This window comes from Harpegnathos saltator, unplaced genomic scaffold, assembly GCF_003227715.2.
Source record: "Harpegnathos saltator strain DR-91 unplaced genomic scaffold, Hsal_v8.6 scaffold56, whole genome shotgun sequence".
Classification (NCBI taxonomy): domain Eukaryota; kingdom Metazoa; phylum Arthropoda; class Insecta; order Hymenoptera; family Formicidae; genus Harpegnathos; species Harpegnathos saltator.
The window spans coordinates 1,075,660-1,087,967 of record NW_020230382.1 but is presented as its reverse complement, the minus strand read 5'-3'; the positions used below and the strand labels follow the sequence as shown (position 1 = coordinate 1,087,967).

The window sequence follows — 12,308 nt, the reverse complement described above, 5'->3', positions numbered from 1 at the left end:
ACTTCTGTCGTGATCGATAACCGTCGAGCGAGGAAAAAACTGTAATAAATTTCATCGAGGCTCGCCGGAATGGGTATCACGCGCGCGTGGAGCTTACGATCAATTTAAAGCGACCAGCCATCGGCTTCGGCGGCGCCGTCGCCGTCACCGGGAAACCATTAAGGTGAGACGTTCACAGGTGTAAATCGAAGCGCAGAGCTCTCCACATACATCGATTTCGTTCAGGAGGAACAGACGACGGGCTTCTTCGTAGGCTGATAATTGATTGCAGTGATTCGCGGTGAGGCTGGAGCGATCTGTTGCGGAAGCACGCACTCGCGTCTTGGTCGCGTCAATAACGGCTGCCGGTTGCCGTTTATCGCATAATCGCTACGAAACAGCGGGAGATCCGCTTACTCATATCTCGCCTTGGAAACGAACGGATTAGCTGCGCGCGTCGTGTTAATTCGATTTACGTCGGGATAAGCGTGAAATTCTTCCCAAGTCCGGAGGAATCCCCCGGCTATCCCGCACGTCGACTTCGGACTGACGTGGCGACCAACGCTAACTCGCTTCGATCGAGATCCACCGTGAGGCCAGCAGCCCGCACAGCGTCCGTTGGAATTTCGCGCGCGATCCTTTCATCGCGATAAATAGTTCGATACGTGCGAAACGCGGCGCAGCGCGGAAATCTAGCCGGATTTACCCGTTGAATTTATCCGTCGACGCTGAGCCGCTAAATTACCGTTGGAATTAGCTCACGTTGCGCACCCCGCCTCGTTAGTGGAGTTAAAGAATTCATTTCGTCTACCTTGGAGAACAAATAAGTAAATAAATTCTCTCGGTGCTCCTCGGGAGGCTTCCCGGAGAACGATAAGAGTCACGACCTATCGAGTCCTCGCGAGCACAATTGGGAACGCTGGACGAAGAAAGTCGAGTGCTAAAATGGACGCCGACTGTGTGACCGGGGGATTAATCAGAGAATGAAAGGACGATAAAATAAGAATGATACGTCACCGTGTCGCGAGGCGACAGGCGGAAAGCTGTCGCGACTCGCGATACCTCCCCGCGCATTCGGCGATGTCGGATCTAAGGAATCGTTTAATATTACAGACGCCTGACAGCGGAAAGTTTCGAAACTTGGAAACCGGGGAGAACTTGCCGGGCGGCAACACGATCGAACTACCCCGGCAACCACGAACCTGCCGCGAGCGTATCGTCCGATATCAATCGGTCCTACGGCGTTCTGTTTTGTTTAGTTGGAATCAATTTACGAACTTGATTTCCTCATGGGTAGAATAACACCGGCGCGTACACAGCCGTGTACACAATCGTTACGACGGACGCAACTTGCAAACAACGTTAGGCCGACGTTGCTCCGTTCGCGAGCGACTTGTCCGAGACGCTAATGGAACATGATTTGAGTATCGTTAGGGGAGGCGTCACTCGCGAGCGATCGATACTTTAAGTCGAATATAATTCGCATTGTGTTCTCACTCCCTCTCTCTCTCTCTCTCTCTCTCTCTCTCTCTCTCTCTCTCTCTCTCTCGTCGCCGGTTACCTTTGCGGAAAAATACGAATGAAAATTTCCGTCTACCTCGCGATTCTTCACGACTTAGCGCGAACGACGGCGCGTTCGCGATTTAATATCTTAAGTGCAACCCTAGAGTGCGGAGACACCAATAGAACTTACGATCGGGCAAAAAGACGCGACGCGCGGCAAGAAACAAGTTATTGCAGACAATATTAAGCGGTGCCGTGCTGCATAAACGTGAGAAGTACCGAAGAAGGGAGAAAAGCGACGAAAAGCGCGCGACAGCGTTCTTCCGTATATACCGCGATAAAACCGGGAGAGAAACGCAAGAGTCGACACGCTATCTCTCTCGCGCTCGATATTTATTTAATTAATTCGGTCTTCGTACTTTTTCACGTGAGATCATCACTGGACGTGACGGCACTGGCAATGGGACAACCATGACAGCCGGCTGCAGCTACAGCGGCACAATCGAATGCGAATTGATTTCTTCCCTTTGCGACACTTAGAGAGGCGGCGGGAAATACATGGCTGAGCGATGCAATAAAAGCGTCGGTATTCCGCGAAAGCTAATAAAACGTCGCGCCCTGCCCTCACTCACACATCGCGTGTGTGCACCGGTGTGCGCGCGCTAGTCTCTGCGTCAGACGGCGCTCGCGGAATAAAGGGACGTTAGGTCAAATTGCTGCAATTAGATACGTACTCGGCAGTGGCGGTAAATCCGCGAGTGTCGATATGGCTTTTGAGCGAGCACGCCGACGCTCCGGAAGCCGGAGGGACGTAAAACAACTTCCTGTGCGTGACGCTGCGGGGTGGCCGGCGTGTCCTCAAGCGGGAGGGGGAGGGTTCCCCCCGTGTGTATACCGTGTCACGGTGTCGCGATCCGATGGATCACTCTCGATCGGTACACCAAGATGAATCACGTCTGGTGAAACTTCACGAGCCGCCCGCCGCCCTCGTCCCTCGCTCATCCGCCAGCATCGGGAGACGCGCCTTTTCGCCGGCGTTCCTTTAATAATTCCTCCGTAGGAAATGCATTTACTACCGCGCACTCAATCCCGCGCTCCGCTCCGCTCCCTCCCTCTTTGTCCGAGACAAAGAACTTTTCACGTCGAGGTAATAAATTGCGAACGACGTCTCCTTACGATATAAAATATGCAACGGAAAGTAAGGAACGAGAAGGCGCTCCCCGCGCACTGGGCGAGTGTTTAATATATACTCCCTTCGATCTTGCGCGCGCGGGTATTACATCTCAAGGGGTGCTTTCTTCAAGGCTCGCCGTGAATTTCCGCGAAATTGCGCCCCGAAGATTCGCGCGCGCGCGAGATGTGACGAATGTTTTTCAGAGTCCCGCGCGCCCGAGAGTCGATCACGAGTCAAGTCTCATTCGACTCGCGACCTCTTGCATCCGCGTGTGTTCGTCATGCGCCGCGAAACTAACTAACTTCACTCTGCGAGCGAGGAGCGTGCGAAAGGACAGAAGTAGACAGAAGTAGACGTGTCACATTGTACTCCTCAATTAACGCTAGTTACCGTTCTCAGCACCCTTTTCTCCAATCTCCAACGAGACACTCTCTCGATGCCGCTAGCGAGAACCTTTCTTTCTTTTCGTTACCACGAAATATCGCCTACTTCGCGCGATCGCGATATTATCGATGCCGGCGGTTTATGTACGCGTATCGTAAGAAAATTAACGGCGGCGTCTCTCCCGATGGGATAGTCGACGGAGCGCGTCGTAGCGTCGCGATGCTGCGAACGCCACCGAGAGAGAGAGAGACGAAAGGGAGAGAGGAGCGTCGCGACGACGCGGAGGCTGACGACGCACTGACTGCCCGCCTGGGTGCTCCCGAGAGTAGAGTCGCGCGGTGTGAGAGAGAGAGAGAGAGAGAGAGAGAGAGAGAGAGAGAGAATACGGGAGAGAGACAGGAAACGAGAATGGGGGAGGGGGTGGAGGGGTAGTGGGTGAACAAGAAAGAGAGAGGGGGTGGTAGGGAGGGTGCGAGCGAGAGAGAGAGAGAGAGAGAGCGAGAGAGAGCGAGAGAGAGAGAGAGAGAGAGAGAGAGAGAGGATGCATCCAGTCTCCCGATCTTCTAACTGCACCGACACACTCTCGCCGTGCCAAAACCCAACCACCCACGCGCTCCCTCGCTCGCGAACAACCCCTACGTATTCTCGTCCTCGGTTGATCGAGAATCGCGCGTCGAAGATCGCGCGGGCACACTTGCCATCGGCGAGCGGCGGCTGCGTGATGGAGCGAGCGGATAACAAAGCCGCGGGTCGAGGGATCGGCCGTATTCTTCTTACCGCGCCGTCCGAGTAGATCCTCGTTGAAAATTCCATTGTCTAAGGACGACAGGCACGTTATAAGATGGAGGAATAAACTATGTAACGCACATTTCTGAATGTGCGCGTCTTGTAACCGCGCCCGGGAGTAACGAGCTCGCCTAACGAGGTCGGTAACTTTACGTGTGCGGCGTTCTCTTTGTGTCACGACGTGCTTATTATACCTTAATGAGCTACGTTTTTGCGATCGGAGTAATATAATTTCTCGGTGTGCTCTTGAAAAGTAATCTAATTTTTAACAGGACCATGTGAGCGAGTTATTCCCATGTCCCTCTCTCTCTGCTTCGTCCGTTTCGTTTGCTTTTCTCCCCTCTCTTTTCGCTCTCCTTCTTCAATTGTCTCTTTTCTCTTCCCTTTTTTGGTTTCCTCGTTTTTCCTTTTTCTTTTTTTTTTTTTACGACAGTCACCCTTCAAACTCAAGCGCGTCGTTTCATATTTCAGTAGATATATTTCGCAGTCCCCCGCGGAATTCTATAACGGTCAAGTGATTTAACGCCAGCGAACGAAAGTTAAATGCGTAATTAGGTGATATAAATTAATGGAGCACGGGATTGTACGACGTAGTCGCGTCGGGGAATAAAGGCGCGAAGAATAGCCCTTTGTTATTAACGAACGGCATTGGAATCAAATTTTATTACGTTACGCATAAACAACGAACGGCTCGTTGTTCCGCGTATAATTACGCGAAAGCTCGCGCATATTTAAACAGCCGCAATACGTAAGGATTAACCGCAGCGGACAAGCTTTAATTCATATTTCTCGGATACCAACGACGAGCATAACGAGACTCGACTTGTCCGACGGGGCTCAAGTTCGGGATTATACTCTTAATTACAATAATAATTTAGATAGAAACTTACTCTAGATTGCAGCCCACTTTCGAGGGGCGCCGCGCGATCAATTAATTAATTCGCGCCATCGCTATTTTCCTTTGATTCTCGCAATCCGCGCTTTCTCGAGTATCCCGGAAACTTTCCAGCGCGCTTCTCATTGCGCGCGCGCGCGCTTTCATTAAAGGGTACACGCGACTCTGGGCGGACGAAATCGTAAATCGTGTAATAGATGATATTCAATCTCAATTCCGCGACCAATTGTGTTGTTCACCGCATCAAAACGACTCTCGTTAATTATTAAGTTTCGGTGTGTCTACGATGCTTAATAAACGCTGCGACATATATCTCTCTCCCCGCCGTTTTGCATGCGACAACACGAGCGGTTTTAAACTTTGCTTTGAAATATCGCACTTCGCGTACTGTTTCGCGAAACTTACTGCCGTCTCCCGAGAAAAGCTCAGTCAAATTGTGATCGCGACTAGGCAAGATTTGCAGAAAGACGAGAGTGTGTGTCTACATGCGAAGAACATTTTAGGAAACAATAAAATATGAGAGATATGCGAAGGTAACGCTCGCGTGTCTAAACATAATAAATCACGTCGTCGTCGCGCCCAACACGTCTCAGCATGAAAATTTATAGAATATTTATCGCGATTGGCGTAGGTGAAATTTCTCCGAGGAATATTTATGGGACAAAGATTACGCTCGCGGAAGTTACATCGTCCCGATTCGAAATCCACCAGTTTGCTCCGTGCAACATTCTTGCGACTAAGTTGGATTAAGCGCCGCGCGTTGCATCCTCTCTCTCTCTCTCTCTCTCTCTCTCTCTCTCTCTCTCTCTCTGTCTGTCTGTCTGTCTGTCTCTCTCTCTCTCTCTCTCTCTCTATCTTTCTCTCTCTCTCGCCGGCGGATCCGGAAGTATTTACTCTCACGGTCATATCGCGCAATTAGCCATGTTTTCAGGGCAGAATTGCCTTTGAGAAGCGGCCCGGGAATTACGGTACAGCCAATTAAGGGACCGAGTACACACCTTCTCGTTAACGGCGAGGGAGGCTCATTCACTGATGGAAGAGGTCTCCCGCCAAGCTCCCCAGTCATTCGCCATCGGCGAAAGTAATCTTGCACTTTGTCCGCGGGGAAGATTTAGCCGCGGTTGGGCACCGCTGCAGCCGAGCCAACCCCAATTCTAGTAGCATATACCGAGGTGGAGGGAGGGAGGGAGGGAGAGAAAGAGAGCGACCGTGGGTCGCTTCGAATCTCTCGTCACACAGGTCTACACAGGGCTAACTGCGCAGAAACGGAAGTTGTCGACGGCTTGAAGAAGAGAGATCAAATTGCGCGACGATTCAGATTTTCAGCCTCCGGCTGGCAAGGCCGGAAGGGAAGAGGAAAAAATATACCCAGATGGAAGGAGCACTGGGGGGAGGGAAAGGAGGTAGGCTCAATAGCGCCGTGTTACGGTTGCATTAACGTCGTATTAGCTGCGAATAATTTCGCGCTCGCGGTAAACACGACGTTATTCGCGCGTAATAAATGTTGTGAATCGAGTTGCACTCTGGAGCGCGGAGAAAACGGAAAGAGAAAAAAGAGAAAACATTTGACGCGCGCGCGCGCGTATATTACAGTCGAGTCTGGATTTTAATGCACGCGATTTTATTTGCCCCGCTCTACGTTGAATCGCGCAATTAAGGCTGCAAATAATTGCGCGCGCTTAACGCTTCACGCCGGGCGGTACGGCGCGTCGCGCCGCGAGAAAGCCGGAAAATTATAAATGCCTTCGAAGTTCATGAAAGTAAGGGTTTCGCAGGTGTGTGCGTATAACTTTACGCGCGCTATTAATAAAACATGACTGAATTAACTTTGTTTCCTACCTCGACTTGCACACGTATACATCTGTGTGTGCATGTGTAAACTCTAGACACTATAAACTCGCGCTATCGCGCGTTATGGGTTCTCCGAAATATTGTTTGTTGGGAGATTGTCGCGCATTGTCTAAACATATAAACAATCTTCGCCTGACGACTCTTCCCGCGAGCGATCAGCGAGACTCACGGAGTCAACTCCTGCTGTCGAAGTTCGTGAAGCCGAGGGTTCCGCAGGTGCGAAAAATTTTACGCGAGTTATTAATAAAACATGATTGCTGAACTAACGTTGTTTCCCACCCCAACTTGTGCACGTATATATCTGTGTGTGCGTGTATATATATTCCAGACGTTATAAACTCGCGGCATCGCGCGTTATATCGAAATATTGCTTGAGACATTTCGCACTATCGAAATATATTAATATAAACACAACTCTCGCGCAGCGAGTCATCGCGCTGGCGAACAATGCGATTTACGAATCAACTTTGCATGCACTACGAAGTATGACGCTTTGTGAGCGTTTAGATTGTACACTCACCGACTCGCGACGATATCGACGACTCCGACGACGCCCAGCTCCGTTCAACTCCACCGACGGGACTCATCGCTGCATCTCGTCCGCGTCGCTTCGCATCCGCTCCAGCCTCCTCAGCGTCCAGTCGTCGTCCCACGTCGATCGCACTTCACTCGGTTCACTTCACTTCATTGCATTACACCGCACTCCCGACCGCAATCGTTTTAACGGCGTTTAACGATTTAACGACTCAACGATTCAGCGGTTCGGCGATTTAGCGATTGAACATTTTGAGAAGTATACGATAAATTTCCACCAAAGTGCATGAAAAGGTCGCGAATCGCGCGGCAAAACTCGCAAACCTGAAGCAACCTGACGCTCTTTCGACCTTGTCGAGGGCAGAAAATTAAAAAATGACGCTTCGCGGACGTCGCAACTTCGATAAAAACGCGGCTTTTGTCTGGCGAAAATTCTGACTTTGGATTCTAGTTTTGAATTCTAACTTTGACTTTGACCGAAGTGACGTTATAATTCTCGTTATATGCGGAGAAATGTAAAAAATTGACAACCGCGACGAAACGCAATATTCATTGCGAGCGAAAAAAGTAATCTCAAATTTCGCGTACTGCAGCGCAATTTTGACGCGCTAACTCTGGTGCGTTTTATATATCATTTGAAACAATGGAGGGATCACGCCATATTAAATAAATAGTTTATTAATTCTGTATTTTGAATAAAAAGCAAATCAAATGTGTTAGCAGATCTATGCACATATGAATGTAACTTGACGACGAATCTTAATAGATTGGAGATTATAATCAAAATTTTAAACGCGGTTATTTAAAGGAGTGATACCTTAATTGTTTCGTATATACGGCATATTTTAATGGCATAAATACATAATGCAAACCCGTACACTGAGAGAAAAGTGTTTGCTATTTGCGACTATAAATCGCGCGATAAAATGATTGTCAGCCAGAAAGCGCACGTTTGAAAAGTTCCGAGATTATTCTCTTGTTAGATTAACACGAAAATACGGCTGATGCCATAAATAATTGCCAATAATAAGATGAATCATTTCCTTCTCTCAGTGTTCATGCAGAGATCTACTATCCATGTAAATCGCACTGATTTGGATAAATTCAGCTCTAAAACACCCATCATCTTAAAATGTAAAGCACTTTTTGTACTTGCTGTTCAGACTCACCGAAATACCAGGAACTCAGGGTCGGCCACGTTCCGCTACAGATCTGAAGCAAGATATAAACATCGCTGATTAGATACGTGAGTTTTAAACAATTTAGCGAGAACAGTGCGCTTGGATACACGACCGTGTGAATCTTTCGCGATCACTGTGACTCAACGATTTTTAATCGAAAAAATCACGCCTCAATTTCCGAGCGCAAAGAGTTAGATACAAAAGCACGGGAAAAATTAAAATAAACCGACCTTCGAGCCGACCCTGCTCGGCCCGAACCGGATCCTCCGGTTCAGCATCCGTATCCGCCGAAACTGCACCCTCGGGAAAGCCGCACACAGCGTGTGACCGCAGGCTCCGCCACATCTGGAACAAAAAGTAATTTTTCCGATTAGATACCAGAGAAAATCCGAACGAGAATACATCTGCCTGCCGAAAGCTTTTTCGAACCGATAAAGAACAATTGAAGAGAAATAGTTACCCTTGGAAATTTAGCGATGTTACCACTGCTGAATGTGACACTAGCACGACGGTATGTATTGATATAGTAATTAATATAGTAGTCAATTAATGTGGTAATTAACTAATATAATAATTAATATAGCAATGTATAACACAGTATAATATAATACGGTATACAGTATTAAACGCGTCTCTCACCGTCACACTTGAGTCGATTCGGGAATATCGAAAATCACGCACGATGTCTCCCGATCCGACCGACTTCGCGTCGAAGAATGTTATGATCGCTCGGCGTGCGCGTACTTATATATGTTTGGTACCCGTGCGAGGTCACGACGTGCCCTTCAGCCGGCGTGAGACGTGCTCGAGAGTGTTACGAATTATGCGGATTATTCGTTGATGCAACACTTTTCATGCCGCAATATTAACGTCAAGTATTATTTTATAATATTTTATCTTTATAACATTTTTATATCTTACTCCCCCTCGGCAACTGAAAGCTGTCAGGATTCAATCCCCGTGAAACAGCTATTCGTGACAACTGTCGGAGTAAACATAACTCTCGTCGAGCTCGAGATAAACAATCAATATCGCAAAAAGTAGTCAACAGTGAGACAACGCGTCTGCTTTTAAGACTGAAAATAGCGACGTAAAATTGGACGTAAAATTTTACAAGAGGCAAGTCGGTAGTGAAGTAGTCTAAACACACGCTTGAATTTTCCAGCGTGAGCGACAGGCACGCGCGAATGACGTTGAATAAAATAACGTTGAATGAGCGACGCGAGAACGAGGTGATTAGCACTCGTCGCTTAAGTGTCCCTCCCTCTACGAGCGATTTCTGCTCGCGTTTTCACGTCGTATTATACGCACAGCGGTCTGTGCCGGCGCTGTCTAATAAAGCACCCATGGTGGGCGGGCGTCGGTTAAACGAGAATTCCAGCCGTTAATACGTACTTCGACGTGGATCGCGGAATACTTTTGCGCGAGTTATTCCGCGGGAATCCCGCGCGGATATATAATATCCCAGCCGTTACTTGGACGTGCCCGATGAATCGAGCATTCCCGGCGCTCGATAAGAAATTTCAATTCGCGAGTTCGTTACGGCCGCCCGCTTCGCCTCGCTTCGCTCCGCGGCCCGTAATCCCGCAACTGCGCTTCCTCCAGGACTCGACGATTTCCTAACAAGAAATCGTCGAACAATAAGACGGACCACAGTCGCTTGATCCCCGTTCCAGCGCGGATTATCGTCGATGTGGCCGGTCTTAAAGGGTAAGCCAGCATTCGTCTCTTCGTAAGGGTGTCTAGCGAGCGGAACGCAGCTGTCGAGAACGTGCGGGAATATCCCGGCGAACACTGCGAAGAAAGAGTATTATTTCTGTAGCCGCGAACGCCGCTCTCGTCGGGGGGGATCGATCCGTGCGGAAATCTGTGCGGAACGCGCCCGCAACGCGCTCTCCGAGACGCGAATTTCGCGTTTTACGGAAAACGCGCGTCCTCGGCGAAGCTGCGGCGACGGATACTTCGCGCTCCGGGGGGGCTCTCTCTTCTTTCCGCAAATATTCATCGTTTCTCGCACCGGGCTGCTGCGGATGTTTTATCAGTATAAAGCAGCGCTCACACGCTCACGCAGGAACTACGCTGTGTGCTACGTGAGTCGGCCATAGCCGGGAAGATAAACCAAATCTCTCCGGTCAATAGACTTTGTCGTTCGACCCTTCAAAATTTATATGCATGTTTATCCCCCCTCTCTCTCTCTCTCTCTCTCTCTCTCTTTCTCATGAAAAGAACGCTCCTCCTCTGTTTCGTTTAAAGTGATGTATTAAACTCGCGTGTGCCATCTTCGGGCACTTGACTCCGCAATTAACTCTACGTTGCAAGGGGAAATTTATAAGAGAATTTTTTCTCCGGTGAGATAATCTTCGCCGAAGTTTGCTCTTATGGATATCCTGCGATACTGGAAATCGAGTCAACGTTGACATTCGAGAAATGTCCGGGGATTAATGAGAGGTTAATCCATTTCCCGACGTGTACGTTATATCGCGCGCGTGATTATCGCGCGATTCCGCCGTGCAGAATTAATAAAAACCGCGTTATTCGGACGAGCGATCAGACGATAAAGAGGAGAATTACATGTGTGTTATAATTATTTTAACACCACATTAATCGCCATTCTGTTAAATACACGTGGGGGTACACGTGTCGTATGTCCCAAAGGACAACGTGTTTATCAGACCCGCTATAGCGGTGTGTGCGCCCATCCAATTCATGCAAAAACTCGCGCATTCATTGTCGTCGGCGTTCATTTGCAATCTGTAGTGAAGATCTTCCTAGAAAGATGCGTTAGAATAAAGTAGGACGGATCCGTGGGGGAAGAATCAGATAATTTGACGTAAATCCAGGCGATAAATTCGGACTTTTTTTCATTTGGGCGCTGATCGAATTAATAAGACGAGTTTTTAATATAATCGAGCGACGAGACGAGAAACTGCTGGTGAACTGCGAGACCCCGTTCTCTTCAGATGCGCCATTAACGATCCGTTAACGAGTAAAATCGCGCTAATCGCAGGCAGATTAAGCCGCCGTCCCGCCGCACTTTATTATCTCGCGTTTCTAAATCGAGGGGGCCCCCCCCGTTCATTTGTCCCGCCGACTAACTCGTGTAACGAATTGCCGAAGTAAAAACTTCATCGATAAATTTCTCTAACTTCTCGTTCGGCAGAACTGCAATTTTTCGAGCGGGGCTGGTTTGAACCGGAAACAAAATAAATCCGACCGATAGTGCATTAATATCCTTCCATGAAACGCCATGCCATCCGCGCATGCGAGAGAGAGAGAGAGAGAGAGAGAGAGAGGAGAGAGATGCGATGCTGTCAGCGTCGAGTGAGAAAGTTAAAGTCACGCGGTCGGCAACGTTATGTGACAGAAACTGCGGGCAAAAATTAATTTTCATTCGTTACGTAAAGTACTATTTGGAGTTCATTCGGCGGCGGCGAAACGACCGTCGGCGATGGCCGAGTCGGCGATTACGCGCCTAATTTAGTGGAAACTCAAATGTTGCAAAATATTTTTCGATGCGCGCGCTCTCGAAACTCTGTCGCGCGTCACATCGTCAGCGTACTGATTACTTCCCATCCATCCTGTGCTCTCAGCTCTTTTTATTCGCGATTATATTCCCCCTCGTTCGAGCCTTAATTCCTCCATATCGTCAAACAACGCCAAACAACGCCAAACAACGCGACGAATGCGTATGTGTGTGTGTGTGTGTGTGTGTGTGCTCGTATTCGTTGCCACATCGAAGTGACCCGATTCACATCGCGCTGCTCGATTTCTCGGGGCTGGTCAACCCTCGGCTAACTCGCCTTGTCTTCGCGGGGTTCGACAACATCTGCACTCGCGGGGCTTCGCTGAAGCCTCTACAAATACCGGGAATAGCAGTCGGCCTGCGGACGGAGATTCGATAGAGACGCGAGCGTCGTCTGCGCTCGCGACGCGATTATCGCACGGTGGAGGAACACGGTTGGAAGAATAGTGAATACGCCCGTGTGAAAAATGGCTGTGATCCAAGGCACGTGCTCCTTTC

The 12,308-nt window shown here is 49.0% G+C and overlaps 1 protein-coding gene across 3 annotated transcripts in view; it reads right to left on the bottom strand.

The window, feature by feature from the left end:
- The window catches only part of LOC105185727 (trace amine-associated receptor 9), an 87,076-nt gene extending 83,766 nt beyond the window's left edge, over window positions 1-3,310 (bottom strand). Inside the window, exons 1-2 of one of the 3 annotated variants that reach the window (XM_025303622.1) lie at window positions 3,047-3,310; window positions 2,217-2,653 (exon numbers count right to left, since the gene is read on the bottom strand). The gene's annotated coding sequence lies outside the window, so the exon portion shown is untranslated. Of the gene's footprint in view, window positions 1-2,216 lie in introns of all 3 variants that reach the window. The other 2 variants (XM_025303623.1, XM_025303621.1) reach the window with 2 other exon arrangements.
- Between the last annotated feature and the right edge of the window lie 8,998 nt (window positions 3,311-12,308).